General features: G+C 35.9%; 1 protein-coding gene and 1 long non-coding RNA gene across 2 annotated transcripts in view; one reads left to right on the forward strand and one right to left on the reverse strand.

Annotated features, from left to right (window-relative positions):
- cdh6 (cadherin 6) overlaps positions 1 to 5,783 on the reverse strand; it is a 29,570-nt gene extending 23,787 nt beyond the window's left edge. The window contains exon 1 of the mRNA XM_079875476.1: positions 5,674 to 5,783. The gene's annotated coding sequence lies outside the window, so the exon portion shown is untranslated. The remainder of the gene's footprint in view (positions 1 to 5,673) is intronic.
- A 617-nt stretch (positions 5,784 to 6,400) lies between these two features.
- LOC307162012 lies at positions 6,401 to 20,729 on the forward strand. Its single transcript, XR_013821840.1, has 4 exons — positions 6,401 to 6,486; positions 17,001 to 17,093; positions 17,963 to 18,097; positions 20,255 to 20,729. It is a non-coding gene; the product is annotated as an uncharacterized lncRNA (long non-coding RNA).
- The last annotated feature ends 2,704 nt before the right edge of the window (positions 20,730 to 23,433 follow it).

The following is a 23,433-nucleotide window of genomic DNA, read 5'->3' on the forward strand; positions in this document are numbered from 1 at the left end:
GACTTCTTTTCTTTTATACTTTCTTTCTTTGGACCAAGCTATGTAACGGTGGAAAAGCTGTACTCTGGCGGCCCTGGATTTGTCAACTGTTACGATAAGCCTTATAAAATAAGATTTTTATGCTAGTATGGACAATAAACAATAAATGGCTGATATTAAAATGCTACAATATACATAAGTAAAAAAAATAAAAATAATAATTGTTTTATTGCTAGGTGCTACAAGTGAATATATTAATATTGTATATTATAATTAATATGAAAAATGGATATACATTTTGAGAAATGCTAAATATTACATTTAACAGTAATTTTAAAGGTTAACTTTAAGTGAGTGCAAAGGTTATCTAAATGAAGAAATACGAGAAATTAGTATGCACAAATCCAATATCAACCAATTAAAAACAAACTGATAAGCCGATTACTTTTTATGTTACGGAACAATAAACAATACATATTGGATATAAAAATTCTACAATAGTTTTTGTCTAAATGAATATATATATATATATATATATAATTTAAGTTAATTCATTAATATTGTGTATTACAATGAATATCATTTTTTTTATATACAATACATTTACAGATTTGTTAAAGACTACTTCAAGTGACCAAAGGTAATGTATAAAAAATAGGAGATGCACAATTAAATATCATGCACAATTTAACAACAAATTTAAAAGTAACTGATAAGCTCATAATTAAAAAACAAAAAAAAAAACAATTAGCCGATAACTGATGTAGGGGATTTTACTGCTGCTACAGACCCAGATATGATGAAGGAAGACCAGGAGTCAGAAGATGCAATCTTCAAAAGAAGAGTTTGCAGTTTCATCAGCAAAAGCCAGCATCAACACTCAGCAGGACCTTAGACATAGTTGTCTTGTACAGCTGTTATGAATCTTGGCTAATTTGGTTCTATCATCAAATTAATTGAATGCAAAGCAAATACATATTTATTATCTGGAAGCCGAGCTAAATGAGCAAGCACTGTATTACTAAAATGGATCAGACCCTCAGTCACCTCTCTGATACCAAATACAGATATTACCTGTAAATATTACACAAATACCAGAATTTTTTTTTTTTAGACTATGATTTCCAATTCATTATTGAATACAAGAAAAGGAATTGTCAATCCACTCCTTTCACTGATTAGGGACACAGATATTTGTGCATACCTACTTCTTAAAAAAAAAAAAAAAAAAAAAAAAATTGTATTCTTCCAATAACAGATTGTACCTCATTTGCCATTAAATACATCAGCCATACAGTACTCTGTATGTAGCTTGTATTTCTTGCTCTTTGCTCTTGAGGCCTGCATGTGCCCTTTCTGTGACCACACTCTGACTGTGTCGTCTTCCAGTTAATAACTATTTGCTTTTGGGCCATGCTGCTTGTATGACAGTTTGTTTTTCCAAGGGTAAATATATCAGTATTGCAGTTTCGGTGTGAGATGTCACCGGCAGAAAATATCCAGGCTAGATTGTCTGACCAATCTAGGTTTGAGACAACTGTGATTCCTCAACAGAATGGACATTTTCGGTGCTGGTGTAATTCATTTCACACATGTCCAGGGCAGGTTTGAAAATTGGAGAGCTGTAATACATTCTGCCTCATTTTGGACTGACTCGCGCGTAATAAGAGAAAGCAATCAATTGAAAGAACCATGACAACTGAAAAGAACATTAATGACATTAGGCCTATTATTGTGCCTGAAAGTGGACTACATGATTGGATGCTGCCTGCGCAGATAGCCCATTCTTGACAACTCAGCTCTGGTGAGTAATTAGGTGCCGCCACATTTTGTGGACACAGTTTCAACTTCCAAAGGGGGGAAGCTTCTCAGTTATGCAAATCTAGACTGTGTTACAAGCTATGCTGAAGGAGATACTGTATATCGCCACACAGTGAGCACTATAGAGTTCAATGGGGCTGAATTTCAAACACCAGCCACCACCAGATGATTAGCCACACGCAAATTTCCATGCACATGGGACTTGTTCCCTCCTAGTGTAAAATGGTGAACATATGGAGACAGTTAGGGATGTCTTGTATGACTATAAAAAATGTATATAGCGGACTCATGTTTCTCTGCATACATGGGTGGAGAACTCCGCTTCGACATGTACCAGCCAGAGCAGATTGCATCAGCAGAGACAGCCGAGCAGAGCAAGTCACTGCGAACATGAATCAACATGAAACTTCAAACACAAATAAAAAACTTTGAGGAGGATTTACGATTAAAGGATCTCCAGACTCGCAAAATCAAATTTGTGCTGAACTACTAATAACGCTTTATCAAAGCAACCATCTCTAAATCTTAACGTTGATGACTGAAGGATACATAGGCACCGCAAACGTTTAATTCAAAAAGTGCCCCACCCTTCTGATTAACCGTACACAGTACACACACTCAGAAGATTCAGAACTGAAGTTTAGCTAATTCACCAGGGTCACTGTGATTAAGATGGGGTCACATTCAGAGCAGTCACGCGCTGACCGAATAAATCATCTTACATCAACGCTGGACCGCCAGCATGGTGTCTCTGTCATCTGCATTCTTATTACACACTGCACTCAGCACAAAGAAAGCAAGCGATCCTTATTTATTCTTAAGCACCAGCATGAATGGCAGAAATATTCATTGTGCATAGCAAATTCTGTTTCAAGTTTGTTTTTCATCATCAATGCTATTTTTTCCCTCAAAATTCCCTCCAACTCGCACTCTCTGTGATCTGCCCTGTCATCTTACACACTGACTGATGTGTTGAGTATCTATGGAGGACGTCCAGAGCTCTCATATCCCAATTTCCTATAGGGATATGTGGATGAAAGAAAATAACAACACCCTGCTGGAAGATGCAAACTTATTATCATAGACAAAAATGTTGAAGAATATTTTCCTTTGCGAGCCCATTTAAAGATTCACTTGAGACACGGTTTCAGTCGCCAGGCCCTCCGTTCCCATCCGTTCAAATTAGCAAACAACAAGAACAACAAGCCAGGAAACTGAAAACAGATAGCGGACGATGAATTGGTAAAGAAAATCAATCGCCTCGTATTGGACTAAAGCGGCTGTAGATAAACACTGTTCTATTGATTTTGGAAGTGTTCTACACATAAGAACAGCAAATTACCCATTCCTTGGAAAAATAGGCTTAAACTCCAAGTCATGCTTTTCTTGAGAATAGTTTTTTTTTTTTTAGTTCAATTGTCTGAAAGTATAATTTTGTAGGTATTTATGTGGTATTCCATTATTGAGGTAAAAGCATGATGGAGGTTCATAAATCACTCTTGGGTGAAATGAATCATGTGCATGTGCTAATCAATGTTATCCTGCTTCATCTCCTGCGAGCAAACACAGCTTTTACTGGGCCATTGTCATGTCAGGTGACAGATAGCTCTGATCTAATTATCATACAGAGACTACTGAAACATTTGCATACAGGCTTCCTCACAATCTGAGAACGCAAAACTCTCAAACTATTAAGACTGTCAAAGTGTGAAACTTTTGATCAAAAAAGAAATTCTATTGTTTGTTAGAACATCATATTTTAAAATCTGTTTGTTTGAATGTAGCATGACAGCTATGACAATTGCCATTAAAATGCTTTTATTGTTTTGTGTTTTTTAATTAATAAATAACCTCTCAGACAGACTGTTAATTAAAATGGCCATGATAAAAACAACAACTAATATGCACTTGATTCTCCATCCAGTTGTAATGTGGCTTGTTGTCAAAGAATTTCAGCAAGTCAAAGGTCATATGGCCTTATCTATCTATGTACAATTTGGCAATCTATATCTGAACCCAAACAGAATTGCAAGCATTTTCTAACCTTTTGATTATTAGGTGATATATTTCTCAATATGATAATATTCAAATTATACGTTTGTATTTTAAAAAGCTGTTGGATGTTGTAGGCTTTCCATTATCTCTTAAAAGACCTATGTTTAACATTAAAAAAATAAAATAAAGGAGAACTGAACTTAAACTTGCATATCGTTGCATTCAGTATGCTATTAACTAACATCAACTTGAATAAACCCATAGCAGTTGCCTTATTATTTCTCAAAAATATTCTTAACATTAAAATTGTCATAAATAACCAGGTCTGCTGTTTATTACGTACACTATGGCCTAAAATCCAACCAATGTATGAGTAGAACACCTTAGAAGCAACCACATCTTCTGAAGACCACAGTTGTTCAACCAGTATTTGCCAGACTAAGATTTTTTACAGTGTGTCAAATCCAGCAATTTAGTGGATTAAAAACTGCATTGCCGCAATGACTGGAAAGTATAAATATTAATATATTTTTGTACAAATACAACTAAATAATAACATTGGCAAAAAAAAAAAAAAAACTGACACATTTTAGACATTTTTTGCAACTACTGTGGTTCTTCCTTAGAATAAAATCTGAAGAATTTATGAATAATTTACATGATATAGAACAACTTTAATCAATCCACCCAAAAATCTACAGGTGCCTGACATAAAAGGCCTTGAACAGTACTATAGTCTGAACATGTTCCCACACCTTTTGATCATTGAATTCCCATGACTTCTCCATTAATTTTTCAGTCATTCATAATTACTGGATGAGGATTTTAAAATAATTTTATAGAGATTGTACTCACAAAGCGTAATGTCTAGCATATATATATATATATATATATATATATATATATATATATATATATATATGACTTTTTCAGATCTGGTAATCACAATAAAAAATAAAATAAAAAAAACAACTCAGTTTTAACAGACCTGACACTGAAATACAATGCTGGAACAGGTTTACAAATAAATACAATAAATACACTTATTGTTTGGTTGTTATCACCTCTGAAAAAATAAAATAAAATAACCAATGACATTACTTTCTGCCATGCCACACAACAGATGGACAGTGAATAAACTGTACAAAATGTCAAACCACTAAAACTGAAAAAAATTCAGTTTAATAGCTAAATTGTTAAGTAAAACCATCAGGTCACAATATGCAGTGATACATTCATTGCACCTTTCCCCACTTTGAATTTAATTACTTGTTAAGAAAATCAAGTTGAAACCATTAAAAAAAAAAAATGAAAAAGTTATTATTTTGACAAGTTAAATGGATAGATGGAAACAAACATGACAACATTTTTACAGTAGGTTGTAGCTACAACTACAATAGTCCGAACTTTCCTCAAGAAATCATATTAACATTTTGCATTAAAATATTAAGTTGCGCATTTAAATAAAACAAGAGTAAATAAACAGCAGTTCCAAGAGGGTCCTCGCACCTGGGTGTTCGGGCCCTGACAACAACTATCGCGTGCAGTATTATATCTGGGCGTGTAAAACTAAAAACAGAAAATTGGAAATACAATGACCAGGAAATAATATAGTAAAAATATGTTGATGCTATGATACGTATCACGCTGCGATACAAATCACTTAAAAGTAGCTTAGTAGTTTGCAAAAAAAAAAAAAAAAAAGTATCCCGGCATATTTTGACAGCCATCATCATCATACACGCGCATCCATGAAAGTCAGTCTACGGCATAAGCTAAGATCTAACTGTTGAGGTCACACGTTAAATGTTAAATGCAGAGCCGTTACATTAAACGCAAAATGAGGTAAGTAGGCTACAGTTAATTTCCTCCACTCACCTCAGTGCTGAGGAGTCGACAGTAGTCCTGGTTTCGATGTGTATCCTCTGAGCGCTGTGAAGACACTACTGTGTGGACTGAGTCAGGACTGCCTGTGTCCCCTCCACTGTGCGAAGCATCTCTCTCTCTCTCTCTCTCTCTCTCTCTCTCTCTCTCTCTCTCTCTCTCTCTCTCTCTCTCTCTCTCTCTCTCTCTCTCTCTCTCTCTCTCTCTCTCTCTCTCGTGCGGTCTAAGCGACAGAGCCGCTGATTGGCTGTCACATAGCGCGGTGACTGAGAGGGATCATGAACATTAAGGGATGCGAAAGTAGTTTGGAAATTAAGCCTGCATTATTTGATATCGTCTCGTCTGCTTGGAGATTTGGGTCACTAGCTGCTATTACCTCTACTTTAATTCAGTTTATCATGAATCTATTTTATTTTATTTTTTTTATTTTTTTTGGTCGTAGAGTAAAAATTATTTGTATTTCTGAAAAAAAAATCTGAAAGTTCATTGCGGTTACCTGCCTTTTAAAATAGATATTTCTTAAAAAAAACAACAACAACAACAACAACAAAAAAAACATTAAAATGTTATTTTAAACCTGACTTATTTTCTGAAGAGCTCAAAAAGAGATGTTAGGCAGAATATTAGGGACTGGCAGCCTTAGTCATCATTCACTTTCATCCTTTTTTCTTTTTCTTTTTTTTTTTTTTTTTTTCTTTTTCTCTATGGCTATAATGAAAGTGAATGGTGACTGAGGCTGTCATTCTTACATCTCCTTTTGTGTTCCACTGAACAAAGACAGTCATATGGGTTTGGAACAACATGAGGGTGAGTACAGGAATTTTATTATTATTTTTTTTCTTTCTTAGTGAACTATCCCTTTAAGTCTTCAAAAACATGTTATGTGAGATGGAGAACAAGCTTTTTAGTTCATTTTTCAAAGACTCTGACTTGGTGGTGTCATAAATCTGTTGACCCCGTGAAGCAGTTGTGGGCATGAAGCCTGCCATTTTACATTGAAGTTTTACCATCCATATACTTTTTTTGCTGAGAATCAAACCCCCAGAAGACCCCAGCTGACTTCTTTTGCACTATGATGTTTTAGCACTTTTCTGACTTGTGATAAAATAGTTACTGATGTATGATCTCTGGTTACAGAAGCAGCTGCACAGTTAGTCTCCTCAATAAAGGAAATGCATCAGGCTGTCTTTATGAGAAGGATTCTTTTATTTACATCTAACTATTATGTGATGTTCTTGGCCTTCTTGCATTTAACTGAGCTCTAAATGAAAGTTTGTGAGAAGCATGTTTATCTAGTCCAGTCCAGTAAGAAGCAGCTGCTCAGCTCACTTCACTGACAATTGTTCTCCGGCATCCTCTATTTTGTAGTATCTCTACTGAATATTAAATTATGTAGTCTCGGGAGGAAACTTGGAGTTTGAGCGCTCCATTACGGACATTAGATAAGGGGTTACAAACTCAAAAGACTTGGGGGCACTAGCTGAACATTCGAAAAAACAACAAAAACAAATGGTTTACAACCATTACAACATTTTATAAAGCAGGGTTTCTCAAACTCGGTCCTGGAGGGCCACTGTCCTGCACAGTTTAGCTCCAACCCTGATCAAACACACCTGAGCAAGCTAATCAGTGTCTTCAGGATCACTAGAAACTCACAGCTAGGTGTGTTTGATCAGGGTTGGAGCTAATCTGTGCAGGACAGTGGCCCTCCAGGACCTAGTTTGAGAAACCCTGATATAAAGTTATGGGCACATTTATACAGTTAAGTGTGTACAAGCTTGTTTGTTGCTGTCAACTAGACTTTTTCAAACTTGGGTCCAGGGGCCAAAAATGTATTTTTAGGGCTGTCAAAGTCACACATTTTCTAATCTGATATTCAATTTCCGAAATCATGAGATTAATCAAAACTATTTTATTCTATTAACAGTAAAACTGTAAAAAATGATATATAATTATATATATTATATATTATAATATATATTATATAATTATGTATATATAAAACTGTAAGATATATATATATATATATATATATATATATATATATATATATATGTATATATGTATTTCTTACAGTTTTATATATACAATATATAGCATGTACTATAAAATATTTATACATAGTATGTACATCCAACACTACTGTAATAGTAAGTAGAAAAAAAGATTGCAGTCAACATGCAAAGTATATCTCCATATAATATAGGAAACATTTAGCAAATTAATTTTGAAAAGATTTTGTCTTCATTATATCACACTTTTTTTCACAAAGCATAAAAGAGTCATGAAATAAAGCTGCCTTTCTTTTACAGAGAGGAGTCCCAGTTGCATAGGAACGGTCATGTTTGACAAATATGAAACTAGAGATTAATTGCTTCTAAGAATATAAATAAATATCTGTTTAATTCCTATAAACCGTGTTGTACAATTTGTATCTACAAATGATTAGATAGAACTTGTGAACTGACTTGCTTTGATAACGTAAAGTCAAGCCCTAAAGTCAAAAAACCACATACCATGTTCAGTCATCAGTCAGACACCCCATGAAACCTGGTCACACTTTAACAAAGTCAGCCCCCTTCCTGTTGACTCCAACAACTCCTCAACACAATGAGAATTCCTCTAGGCCTGATGATGCCTCATTAGTGGGTCTGTTGGTGGGGGCACAGAATAAAGTTATTGTTTAAGCAGATTTATGACTCAGCATTTAGAAACAGACTTGAATGATGTGAATTTTTTCATTGCTTTGCTCACAAGACCCTGAGACATTTCACAACATCAGAAGACATTCTAAAAATTGACTTGAAAAATTGAAAAAAGAATGACCGAAACAGTACCAAAAATTTGAGTTACCAGGAATGTGACAAGTGCGCTTACAGGCATGATGCTAGACTCTGGAAATGGCATGCGTTTACACACCAGCTGAATTCTAACTGATGAAATCCTGACATGACCTAAATGTATTCTTTGACATGGCTGATGCACATTCCACTTGACTGCTGACAAAGCAGAAAGTCTTGCTCAAGTCAGCGTGAATGAATCTATAAATGCTTGTGTGTATAAAAATGGGAAAAATGGGGAAAAAGTGCATATATTCAGTCATACACTTAATTCTGTATGTGCATGTGAATTAAAGAAAATATTTGTCATGTACACAAATAGACTACTAATAATACAAATGGTTTTGAATCCAATAAACCGGCCTAATACTGAAAATTCTCAATATTGCTGTCTCCAGTCTCATGCTAACAGAGATTACGGCTGTAATGTGAAGATGTGTATGAATGTGTTGACGGAGGACGGATGGATAGCACATGCCCTATGTAAACAGCCAATCACTCAGCAGATGTTTATGTTGCATTAAGTGTTTTCTAATCTAGCATTGCTACAACACACACTCCATCACTCATTAACTATGAAAATATCATGTGGGGATTGTAAAGAAGCTGAGTTTCATCCAAACAATAAGTAAATATTGCATTAGAAAACGAAACAAGACTTTTTTTTTTTTTTACCCATGTAGATTGGTTATATATATATATATATATATATATATATATATATATATATATATATATATATATATATATATATATATAACCAATCTACATGGGTAAAAAAAAAAAAGTCTTGTTTCGTTTTCTAATCCAGGTCTGCCAATATGAATATTTTAAAGGATTTCACTGAGGCTTAGGACAGCAAACGATAATCCGCTTTAAATCAGTAACAGCATATTGGCTCAGGCTTATACCTTATACCACCCAAGACAGAGTCAAGGAGCAATGGGTGCAATGTAAAATAATAAGCAGCCCAGATATGTCATGCAATGCCGTCAACATTTCAAAGTGGGGGTGGGGGGGGGGGAAATGCACCGAGCAAGCAGCGTTTTGTATAACATACATAATTATGGTGATGACTTCTTGTCACATCCGAGTCTTCGTATCTTCATGTTTCCGATTGCAAATGTCTGAATTTCTTTTAATGAATGTGGAAACTTCAAGGGCATCTTATTTGCATGTCCTGTAAGGCTGGTGTGTTTAAGAGAGGAACTGTAAAGTTTCTATTCCCTGAGGATCCAAATGTGAGTCATTTGAGGCCTAAGAAAGTAGTCCCGAGTGCTCTTGCTGAGCATGGCAAATCACAGGGGTTGACCCGTCTCCACCACTGGAATGTGATTTCCACCCTCAGCAAGAGAGCAGATCCCAAAGACCCAAGGCAACATCACTACAGCAGGGGGAAACATTTATTAGACGTGCTTCTCAATAGACTTTGTCATGTTGCATTTATAGGGCTACTCTCATGGGGAAACGAGAGTGAAAGAGACAAACACTGGCCTAAACAGTTCAAGAAGGACATACAAGTACGTGTGTGTGTGTGTGTGTGGGTGTGTGTGGGTGGGTGTTTTCAAATAAAAACGACCAAAAAAATAGGGTAACTTTGCAATAACACAATTCATTGACAATGTATTAGGTATAAAAAACTAACAATGAACAATATTGTTACAGCATTACAACTTAATGTTAACTTCTAAATAATGCATTTTTAATATTATAAGGTATATAAAATAAGTTAAATGTATTATAAACAAACATGAAGAAACTAAATAAATTACAAAAACAAATCAATAAAAGATATGTAATACCATACAAAAACAATTAAAACATTTACAATATTTTAAGATTTAAGATAACTCCTTTAATATTGATGATCACCTTATTTTGCATATGCATCTGCTTACATATCACATGTTTTTGCTTATTCTTCACCTGTGTTTTGATCAGGAGATTCAGTACTCTTTCAGAAGATGTGTAATAGCGCCCCCTATTACCGTATAACAGCGAAAATAGAGAGCATGAAATTTCCGTCAATGGTGAGGAAAGAGTTAAACAGCATATAAATCAAAACTGCCTATATTGTTAAGAATGAAATGTCAAGCTTTGGGGGTGTTGATGGACTCGATCTACCCCATGTAGTGTTTTGATCATCATTCTGAATCCGACCTAGATGTAGTCTTTGACAAAGAAAAAAAAAGATGATTTTCAAAAAATGTTATTCTTTTTTTTATTATTTTTTTTTTTATTAAATTTACCCACATTCAAGTGTTGATATAAAAGGAATGCATGAAGCTAGAATCAAACAGTTTTTTTGATATTCATGAAAGAAAATATTCTGGAGGCCATGAAACCTTTGTAAAATTAATTAAAAATTCTGGCGGTGGCTGGCAACTTTTTTCAAATAACACTGGTGGGGAAAGAGTTAAAAATAGTTTATTTGAAATAAATATTAACCATGATTGATAAGTGCTGTAAAAAAATGTTTTTTAGAGTAACAATAAAACACAAGTTCACATTGTATATTTTTCACAACTGAATATATAATCAGTTCTAATTACGATTAACAGCCAAGACAGTGTTGATGACAGTCAAAATGTTTCTCATTGTTTATTTGATAATATGTTTGATTTGTATGAAACATTAGCATCAGTTACCTCTTCCCATTGTTTATACACTGATAAAGATGCTGACAGATGATAAAAGCGGTTGAAAAGCGAATTAACAGGCGATTACGTTTGTATTTTGAATGAGATTTTCTGCTGAGGTGTTGAGCTAATCTAATCTTGTTTATATTCTGAAAAGGCATCTCATGTGGGTTGGGGAAATTACTATTTGAAGGGCGAAGGCAATCAAATCAATCATATTTGGAGCCGTAAGCCATTTGGTGCGATATAGAAACAGTTCTCTCTGCTTTCATTCTATTTAGACAGGTCCTTTTTCAACTGTCCATTCTTAATATCCCTCATACTGCACAGAGCTTCGGATTAATCAGCCCCCCCTCGCTGGCCCAGATGGACAGAGCCTGTTCACTGTTATTAAATCCCTAAGTGTTTTGTGCTTTAATAATCAACACATTTCACAGCCCCCGTCTTCATCAGATCACGTATATACAGTCTGTATATTTCAAGTGAACAAACAGAGAGTGACGTATATACTGTGAGCTAGATGGTCCAGCGATCTCTTTGTGGGTCCTCTGACGATCGCTCAGAAATCTGGGGTTGGCCCACTAATCTAGCTGCATTACTCTTTGCCAAGGGATTACGGAGTGACAATTTCAAGAGGAAGGAAAGATGTAATGCCGTGCTTAAGCCTCTGGCCCTATTAAAAGCCAAATTGTGCTGTGACATCAACACAAGCGCTGCTTCACAGTTGCTAAACATTTCATAAAGTTGATGCATTCTCTAAATGCAAATAAGGATATTTCCGTTCCGTCCCTCAGGAAAATCACTTTTCACACTTGTGCGGTTCCGGCTGTCTGAAGACTACCCTTAAGCACTTGGCATTTTATAAAGCTTTAGAGACTGTTCAGTCGATTAATCCAAGAGGTATGTTTAAATCCATCTTCAAATTAACAAGGCAAAAAATGAAAAAATCTTTAGCCAGAGTCTGGCCCGTTTACAGGCCTTTTCAGGTGTTGGTGCTTTACAAAGCCAATGGACGTAATCCTCTTTTTTCTTTAAGTGCCCCAGAATCTGCTTTTTCGAAATGCTAAGGACTAGGTCTTAGGTTTAAAAAGAGCCAAAAGGTGATGACCTACAGAACCTTTGTCTTGACAGAACAGAACACAATGAGAGGATTAGTCAAAAATACTGTTCACGTATAATAATAAAATGACAGGGCTACAATAAGCAGGAGTAGAACCTGCTGAAAACCTATGGGAACATTCCCTGGACATTGTTCCTTTTAATACGAGGTAAAGGGCTCCAGGAAATGGCATGAATTCGCAAGTTACTGCTTTATTTTATTTTTGTATTTTTTTTTGCACTGAGAAAATCCCACAGGGAACACAAAATAACTTCAGTCTACGGTAATTAACTTTGGTGCACCCTCTGGTTGGAGAGTGCACTCGACCCTGCAATTCTTTTGCCACAGCATTTCAACAGCTTCCTCCAACTAGACCTTCAGCAGTAGGCTAATGCTTTCATACAAACTAACCACACTGGTCCATGCAATTTGTAGCACATTCCTCATATCTAAAACACATTAAAGTTGTACAAAGACGAGCATTAATAAAATGTTAGGTGAAATCTCTTAAGATCAACAGTAGGTCAAGCTAATTCATTGAATTTCCATTCCTTGAACTGTATTTGCCACAGATTGCTCTACTGAAGGAGGATTTTGTCAAAGAGCGATTTGCTCTCCAAGCTAAGTGATTTAGTCTTCTGTGCCAATATTTTGTTTTCCCAAACAAAATTCTCCTTTATTTCGCATCATAACCCATACAGCAGAAATGTATAATATACTGTATATATTACGGACAAAATGAATATATTCAGATTGAAAATATGTAAATATTTCCCAAAAAATATGTTAGGAAATAATACAAGAATGCACCAAAAATATACTTAAGTAAATATATTTTAAAATACATTTTAGCAATCTATATTTTTTTATTCTTCTAATGTGCTGATTTGCTGCTCAATAAACATTTCTTCTTATTATCAATGTTGAAAACAGTTGTGCTGCTTAATACTGTTGTAGAAACCAAGACACATTTTTTTTCCAGGATTCTTTGATGAATAAAAAGTTCAAAAGAACAGAGATAGAAGATAAGAAGATAGCCATCTTTTGTAACATTACATGTCTTTACTCTCATTCTTGATTAATTTAATTCATCCTTGCTGAATAAAAGTATTACTTTCTACTATATTTTACTGACCCCAAACTTTTGAATGGTGGTGTAATATAGGGTTATATTCAGTTTAAATTAAAATGTACATTTAGTCTATATAATTACTCGCCAATCATGACATGACACCTGTGGTTTGGATTAGATGTTAATACTCAAAACATCATTAAATAAAAGACCAGCAACTTCAGTTGACCGGCGAGCTCAATTTAAGGAACTCTGCACTGAAATTAAAATAATTTGAATGTCATCTTATGGTCTGATTTTACTTTATTCATAGGTTGAATTCTGTTTGAAGGATTTCTCCTTTGATTGGTACCTCATTAGCAGGCCTGCAGGAATCTGAGTGTGAGGAACTCCACAGAAATCTCTTTAAATTTGGAACACCAGCATTCAAAACGTTCTACACATCCCTGTTTGTTTATGAAATATTTTGGCTAATTTGATTATGCTTTCAGCTAGCAAAAAATATCTAATACTCTGAGCTATTAACAGATCTTATTTAAATACTTCCTGAAGATTTCCCTCCAAAATCATGCACAGAAAATACAAGTCCACATTATGTGCAACTCTGCTCATTAGTGAGAGTGTGAACAGCAATGCTGAACCAGCCATCTTAAAAAATGAGCACTAGTTTAGGGCCAGTTACCACAGTGCAGACAATCACTCATTCATCTCTCTGTTGTAAAGGCTTCAGGGTCTAAAATAAGGCGAGAGGGGATTGTGAGATGTAGAGCTTTCACTAAATTCAAAAGATAGCAGAAAACTGCCGAAGATGAAAAAAAAAGACATGTAGCATTAAAAATTGAAGACATCAGAGGTTTGATTTCTTAATACCATTTTGTAATATCTAACATTAATTCATAACATGTAACATTAAATCATACTGTGTGTGTGAATTAAAAAAGATGAATAATTCATTACATAATTTGGTATAGTTTTACAATATATTTTGTCCATGTTTTATGTTTAAAAATGCCTATACATGTTCATTTACTGCTCAAGAGCTCAAAAGTTTTCTGGTTCCAACCGAATGTGCTTTACATAATATTAAATGCAATGGACAACAGTTTGTACTCTCTATTTCTTGATGTTACCTCGAAACTGGAACTTTTGTCCTGTTTATCATGATGAGACAGGCTGATTAATCTGCTGTTATGTGGTTTAGGAAAAGCCAGAGAAAGATCCTCTTGTTTCCCTCCACCTGCACACGTGTAGATATGGAGGCCGGGAGACAGGCTGGGTGAGGACACTCTGTGTCTGATGTCCACCATTATCAGTAGTGGCGTTCTGATGTCTGTGTACTTTTGTTCTCTGACAGGTGATTAGCATTGTTTCACTTATCTTCACTTGATGGCTGAACAATGGGGCCCTAAAATGGGAAAGATGAAACACAGTTAGGGCTACAGGGGGTTCTCCCCTATCTAAATGAATCCTGAGCTAAATTTAACTGCTGTTTGGTATGGTTTAAAGAGTAACTCTCCTAACCATTAGCCATCTTGGCCAAAAAAAAAAAAAAAAGAAGAAGCTATTTTAGCATTATATACTAGCAAAGCACCCAGATCATCCACGAATGTTAAATGTAATTTATGCTTTTAGCTCGGATTATAATTATACACTTGTACCAAATAAACCTTAACTCAGATAAACCCTTAACTGATGGATGCAAATACCCAGCAGCAGATTTTTGAAGCAATTCGTCTGATTTTTTTCTGTCAAAGTATTCAGTGCAGCAAGTTTGCTTTAGCTGGTCTTGGTAGATCTAAGCTGGGTTCGCTGGCCAATCACCAACAGCACTGGAAATGGAGTCGGCACTTTCAAGGAACTTCAAAAAGAAGGTTCAATGAGAGTGCACTTTAATCAAGCACATCTCTTAGGAAGCTGTTTGTCAGGAGAGAAACTTTACTGATGTTAATTTTATGGTCAATATTTTACATCAGTTGCCCAGTAAAACTAACAAAATGTTTATCTTGTTCGGTGAAAAAGGAGTCAGTCTAAAAGTATTAGTGGAGGTAATCGTAGCAGTATCTTTATATTAGCATTAGCATAGTGTTACATTTTTTCATTACAATAACAACAAAAAGTATTTTGGAAAGCAGTGAGTTCACGGAAATATAAACTATGTATGGCCACTGATAAAATTCACTGAGCCCGGGATGAAATGTTTATGGGTGGGCCTCCTGTCTGGACTCAATGAGAGGGGTTGTCAAACTTTTTGGTGCCAAGTGCCCCAAAATATAATGATATTCTTGCAATGGACCCCCTTCCTAAAATAAAATGGCAGATAAATATGTTCATGGATGAAAAAGAAAAAAGAAAAACATTACTGTGTGAAAAGACAAAATAATTAAATAATTGCTTTTGATTAAATAATTTGCTTTTTATTTACTACAGTAAGTTAAAATATATCTGTAACAAATACTGGTTTTCCCCTCACAAAAACAACATGCAGATTCATTTTTTCTTTCTGTTCAAAACTAGAAAGTAGTGCTTTTATTGAATAAAATACTCACATATTCTCATTAATTATTGCAGAAATAGTAATATTATGTGTATGTATGACATGTATACGTACGTACGTACACACACACACACACACACACACACACACACACACACACACACACACACACACACACACACACACACACACACACACACACACACACACACACACACACACACACACACACACACACACACACACACCTAATAATATATTACATTATTAACTTGCCATGAAAATACATTGTATACAATCTATTTTTTCACAAAAAACATAGCTGGTTGGGAAACTCCTGTCCTCTTATGGGAGGCCCTCATCACAGGACTGTTGTCCCCCACTGATAGCAGCTCTGCACTATATGTACTATACCATTACTGTAAAACAAATAGTGAAATAAAATGTGTGTTGGCCTCACAATGTATCGGTATTTCAAAGACGGCAACCTGAGTAAATGGCAACCTGAGTAAATCTACTACTGTATTCTAGCAATACGGCCTTTGAAGAACCTTATTTAAATGAGTTTTGCCTTTTTTTGTATACCTTGTCAATAACTATTGACACATATAACATATTAGCTCGTGCCTTGTTAGTGAAGCATACAGAACCAGGCCCCACTACCTCACCTACACCAGAGGTGTACAGTCAGAGCATATACCGTAAATAAAAGCGCAGGCTCTCTATTTTTGGAATTTATTCTTCAAAGCCTTGTGGATAATATTGTGTTCCAGATCAATTTAGAGAGAAAAATGAACAGCATCACAGAACTGAAGCAAAACAATGCTAGTTCTCTGAGTGACTCCAACCACTCTGCAGCCCAATAATGAAGTGTGAAATTGAACTGTCAGTACACAGTGATTGTGTGTCTTCTCTTGCCAGAGGGATCACATTGTGGCTGATAAAGCTGCACACAATGCAGGTTCTGACACACGGTCGCAGAGAACATGTCCCCCCAACCTTCACTTATCTGCTCGTCATTTGTGGAGCTATACAATGACACCCCCAACACAAATCTGCTGTCATATCAGACTTGGTAAAAGGCTGATAATTCTGATGAAACGTTGATAAACCACTGAAGAGTTAAGTGCTAAATGGTGTGTTGATTGGATTTTTTCTTCTCTCACGTTTCTTCTAGGATTACAGTCACCATAGTGGCTTCATTTCTGAAACTAGCTCTTGCCACTGTTGCATGAATAACAGCTGTCTGAACAACAACCAACAAGGAAAGGTGACACATTCATCTAGTTACTTAATGAGGTGACACTGGGAGCCTTAATTGGAGATAAATTAATCATATTGTTGTGAAAATAATACAAATAATATGAAAGCATTTTTCCATGTTATTAGTTTGGGGTCAGGTCAAGTACTTAATACATTTATTGACCATATTGATCAAAAGTGACAGTAAAGACAGTTATAACGCTAGAAATATTACAATTATTTACAATAATGGCACAATATTTCAATTGCAAATAAATACTGTTTTTTTCCCACAAAAATATTTCGCAGTACAACTGTTTCCTGAGCACCGAATCAGTACATTAGAATAATTTCACCACGTGAATAAATTACATTTTTAAATATATTAAAATAGAAAGCAGCTATTTTAAATTGTAATAATATTTGACAATATTACTGTTTTTTACTGTATTTTTGATTAAATAAAATGCAGCCTAGGTGAGCATAAGATACTTCTTTCAAAAAATTGTACAGACACCAAACATTTGAATGGTAGTGTATATTAATAAATTCATAAACCAATTCATATTCAAATAAAACAGCCATTTGCAATGACAAAGTGACCTAGACTCATCAACTATCAATGACAGTTGGCGAGATTCAGTGACATGAGTAAACAGTGAGCCTTGAGAACTAGATGTGGATGGATCCAGCAACAAAACAAATTTCCATTTATGCAAAGGCAGAGTTGATGCAATGACTACCAATAGGAGTGAAGACAAGAAAGCTCACATGATCCTGTTTAATATAAATTTAATATAAAATAATAAAGAAAACGGATACATGAAAAAACATGCTTGAGATCCTGTATTGCATTCATGACAACTTATTGTGTTTGACATTCATAACTGTTTCTAGGGCAACCCATATTAAGAATGCCTACAAGTGACCAACTAGTACAGCGGCTGGTGACACGCAGCCAGAAAGACACTGGCACCGTGAATGGGGTTTTAGTGAGGCCCATGCTGCTATAGACTACAGAACTGTGTCTAGGTGATTATGTTGTTACTGATTACAGGGGAAAATAATGTTTACTATAATAAACTGTAGTTCTGACCGAGTACACTTACTAAACAGAGGTAAAATGCATATACTGGATACAAAACACACAATCATACAGGAAATGGAATGGATTGACCAACATATCGAATTGAAGGTACTGGCACACTTTGCTGGATAATTGTGGCCCAGTTTAAGCCATAATCCATTACCCAGGACATATCAAATTCCTGAAGAAGAGACACTGACCTACATGCAAAGGAAAGGTGTGTGTGAGAGAGAGAGGACGAACCATAGCTGGAGACAGAGTGAAAGTTAGCGAGAGAGAGAGAGAATTATCACACTTCCTTCTGTTGGCTCATGGTCTCACCTGTCTAATCCCATTGTTACAGTCATGCACATTGTGCCATTATCCACAGTATGCACCAGTGGCCCAGAACCACAGGTGAGGTCCGTCTGTCCTCTTCCACCCAAGAAAACAGCACCGCAAAAGTCAATTTCCTCACACAACCTCAAATACGGTTAGGCCTGGTAGCAATTTTGAAGGAAAGTACAAGCAGAATTGATCAGTGCTGCTTGTGGGTGAGGGGTTTCGTTAGGGCGAATGAGGCGGTATCGAGAAACCTGTCTCAGCCCGAGCCATTACTGTCTGTACAGGAGCGTTGTACTGCCGAACACGTCAGCTGTCTCCTGTCGTTTAGTGGAGACAGATATGTCTGCATATATGGGGGTTTGGCTCAGGGGTCTTGGTAAGGCATACGGATGAAATTAATTCTGCCTCTCACTCCTGCTTTAAATTGACTGTGACATTTAAAACACTGCGTGAGACAAGATGTTTGCATTAATAAGTTGCGCGAGCTCCCGATTGGAGGGTTCCCTCTGGAACAGCACTCATTTGCACCCCTTTTCCTTAGCTCTAGGGAACCTATGAGGCCTCCCTGCTATATTGACAGATGTTGTTGTTATTGTTGTTGTTCTCATGTCAGCTTTACTTCTAATTTAACATTCTCTCCTATGATTAGAACAGGTTTGAGACCAAGTGATTTCTGACGGTGAAATAGGCTTGGCAATATTCATAGAAATGAAGAGATCTTATTATTATGCAGTCATAATTTTTTTTCCCAACACACACACAAACATTTAGAGGACTCACCTCATTTTAGATCTCATGTATGATTTTTCTATTTTTAAGTTTGGGTTCTTTATTTGAACAAACTTGAAATTGATTCTCAAAATCCTAAGATCGATTTTACTTTATGCAAGTGTTTTCTGAATCGAACGCCCAACTGCAAAAGGCATTATATTTTATTTTATTCAGATTTACAGTCTGGGATTCAATGGTAAATTAAAAGCTACATGAACAAATGACTCTTTTTAGACTTTTTAATGAATTAATCAAAAAGACAAACTTTTTACACCCTTTAAAGTTTATATCTGAATTAATTATGATTTTAAGATTAAATAATATAGCAAATGAAAACTATGTAAATTGTGTTCTGTTATTATTATTATTTTTAAATTACTATTATTTGTAATGTCCCAAGTTAGAATGTTTCCTGCATAATCTACAGAATAGCTGACAGAGAATTTGTCATATGCAAGATAATAATATTATTATTTAAAAAAAAATCGGAAACTAATCAGATTGAGAGCTTATGAATTGAATTGGGAAATCATTATCGAGATGATACCCAGTCATAATAATGTGAGTGTAAAAGTAATAGTAATTTTGAAATTAACCTCTTATTTTTCATCAAAATTCTTTTAGTAAATTTCTCCCAGTTGGTTGAAGCTCTATTTTAACAAGCTATATACATGCCTTATATATGAGATATATTATATATATATATGATGTAAATTATATAAATAACTCTCTGTAAAAAATAAAACTTATTGAATTATTATTATTTATTATTTTATAATGTCTGAGACTCCAAACACACAATGAAATATTTTTTTTACCTTTTAAGATTATTGAGTTGAATTTTTGTTTATAATCAGTCTCATAAGATTAGACAAAGTCAAAACATATGAACCCGGTACTTATATATTAAGTATGTTTTTGAGATATTAAAGGGCCTTGTGGGTCTCTCAGACCTCAAGCATAATATGAGGCTTAATAAACTGTTTATATCTTTTTCTTTTTTACAGTCTACACCCTCACTGTCCCACCAGATGTCTTCATTCAGAGAGCGGGTTACCCTAAACTGCTTACGCCCAACACATGATCCTCTCTCACATCTGTCAATTTATTTCCTCAAGGTTGCGATATGTATTTCCAGACCCTGTCAATTACAAAACGCTTCTCCTCTCCCCTGCCACATTCATAATTAAACTCTTGAGGTACAGTGCCTGAATGTGAGCACCGAACACATGGAAAGAAAACGGAAATAAGTGTTTTGGCTTAATGAGAAGCCTCGGCTTTGATCAGGTGGAATACGAGGGAAAATATTACGGGATCATCAGGCTTATATAAGCTGTCTGGTCCTCTCACTCACTGGACATCACGACACAGGCAGCTGTCAGTCAGACGTTTCACTGCAGTGTGCATTCATGTTTACGTGCACTTTTAGGTGCATATCTGTGTGCCCGAGTTCCACTGAGCATGTGCACACAACATTGTTTGTGCACAATACAAAATTAAAGAGCGATTTGGGAAATGTCGGGAAAGTGTGCGTCAGAATTTTTTGTCTCTGTCCTGGTTTTGATGCCATCTCTCCGCAGGAAACATCTGGCATGTGATGCTAGATTTATCGTGGGAACAATAATTAAATGCATCACAGATGACCCCATCAGCAGAGCGAGATATGAGAAACACGAAAAACAAAACCAATAGATAATACAGCAAAAACTACACTCGGTCACAAAACTGCTTTTAGAATCAGAGAAACAAAACAGATAAAAATAAATTACTCTGTAATTGAAGAATAATCACAAATAGAATTGTGAGAGTAGGCGAAAGGCCTAAATGAACACCTTGTACGTTCATGATTGTTTTTTGTTTTTTTAAATACCCGTTCTTATGTTTCTCTTTCCCTTTCTTTCACACACACACACACGCACACACACACACACACACACACACACACACACACACACACACACACTGAAAGGCAATTGTTTGAAAGACCTTGATTCTTTTTATTAGCTTGGTAGCACACTTTGGCTTCAAATGATGCCAGGCTTTTGCTTTCAATAGTGCGGGTGCGGGGTGGGGTGTACAACAAAAGCTTTTGCCAGCAAGAACGAGGGGAAAAAATGGAGAGTCTGTTCAAATGACCATGAAATGCAGGCCAAATGAAATGCCTTGTGAATAACTAGGCCCACAGAGAGTAGCCTTCACTTTCTAGGCTTGAGTTATAGGTTATATATCATCTCCTCGGGAGATCATAATTTTGGCAGCGGCGATGCTTTTCAAAGCACTGATGAAATGAAATCACTACGTTTTAAAGCAGTGGAGAGGCATGTTGAGCATATGGGTGTAAGGCATGTGTCTTTCACAGTTTGTGATTTCAGAAATCACCGACTAGAGTGAGTCATGGGCCTACGGGTCATTGTGCAGGGAATTAAAATGATTTCCAAATGGCAGCATATTACTTGTCTTCACTGGTCATATTCCTCAATTTTACTACAGTCATTTTTTTTCCTGCACTAATTTGCATGTATAGCGCATGCTGTTAACATGCACTGGCATAAACTATTTGTGGTAATTAGCTGACTAAAGGCTGGTGTTAGCTTACTAAATCACTACTGACAGCGATTTAATTTTACTCTTTACAGAAAATAACAGAAACACCAAAAACCAAGAGAAACAATTTGGTCTTTGACAAAAATGCAACATTCTCAGGTTTTTGTTTGAAATGTTGTTTTTTTATGAAACTTACCCATATTCCAGTGTCGATAAAAAAAAAGAATCAATAAAGCTAGAATAAAATGTTAATTTTCTTGAAGCAGATGCTCTGTTCTTTCTTTTGATATATTGACTGTTTGCATATTCATACAACAAAATATTCTGGGGGCCATTAAACTGATCAAAAATCCTGCTGCTGACTGGCAACTTTTTTGAAAACACTGGTGGGGAAAGAGTTAAATATATGTCTGTTCATTACACTAACAAATCTCACAATGAGAAGATGAGTGCATGACTATTTTCTTTATGATGTTTTATGGTATTTTTGTGCTTCATGGAGCTTTCATTGTTTTGAAAAGAACAACCTGAGAACATTCTTCAAAACTTCTCCTTTTGCATTCCTCAGAAGACAGAATATATCATATGGCTTTGGGAGGACACGGCAGTGAGTAAATTATGACATACTTTTCATTTTTGAGTGAACTATCCCTTTAAGGTAGCTTCTAATTTTCCTAAGAGCGTTGCCGTTTGATAAAACATACAAAATTATACCAAATAACCATAGACTTCAAATAACCAAGATACAAAAAGAGAGATTTGGGGTGTTACTGGAAACTGGTGGGCTAACAGCTAACTCCGACTGTAATTACAGGCTCTCTCAGCAACCGCTAGTCAAGTCTTATTACAGTCACTGCATGATGCCGTAACTAATGGTGACCGACACAGCACCTCCCCAACACCTAAAAGACCAACCATGTTCATCTTCCATCCCTTCCATTTCTCTCAATCTCGCTCCTGTACAGCTCAAATTCACTTAGAATACCTTTTCATGTTTCCTTCTATCCATTTATTCCCCCCCTTTCACTGTCATTTACCCTCTCTCTGTGAGTGCCTCTGTCTCTGAGACTCCAATTTACTCTAATTCAATTCCATATCGAACAGCTCATTCACTATGAAATAAGGTCTTTTTCAGCACTGCAGTTCTATGGAACGCTGACACTCCAGCCCCCCCCCCCCCCCCCCCCCCCCCCCCCCCCCCCGCCCCATCACTTTGATTCTGGCCCTGTTGATTTGTTTCTCATGGGTTCTGCATGTTTCTCACTAAGTCTTACTGTGAGAGGGAGGTTGGTTTGTGTACTGCACACTGAGTAGATGTCGTTATGTCTGCCGTATAAATGAGTGACGGCTCGTAAAATGTCACGTTTCTATCGGTCAGCCTGTCTGATAAATGAATGCATCTTTTAATCATAACTCCCTAAGGACCCTAAGATATGACTGCTGTATTGTTGCCCTATTCTTTGCTAAATTATATTCATGAATTTGTGAGAGCCATTAATATACAAATGCAACTTTAAAGAACCCATGGTATCACGTGACAAGTGCAGTTTTCTTTCCTACCTTCATATTTTCTATTGCGGGGGGTTTCAAACTGGGGTCCGGGGATCCACAAGGGGTTGTTTGGGGGACTGCAGAAAATATG

This window comes from Squalius cephalus (genome assembly GCF_949319135.1).
Source record: "Squalius cephalus genome assembly, chromosome: 7".
NCBI lineage: Eukaryota > Metazoa > Chordata > Actinopteri > Cypriniformes > Leuciscidae > Squalius > Squalius cephalus.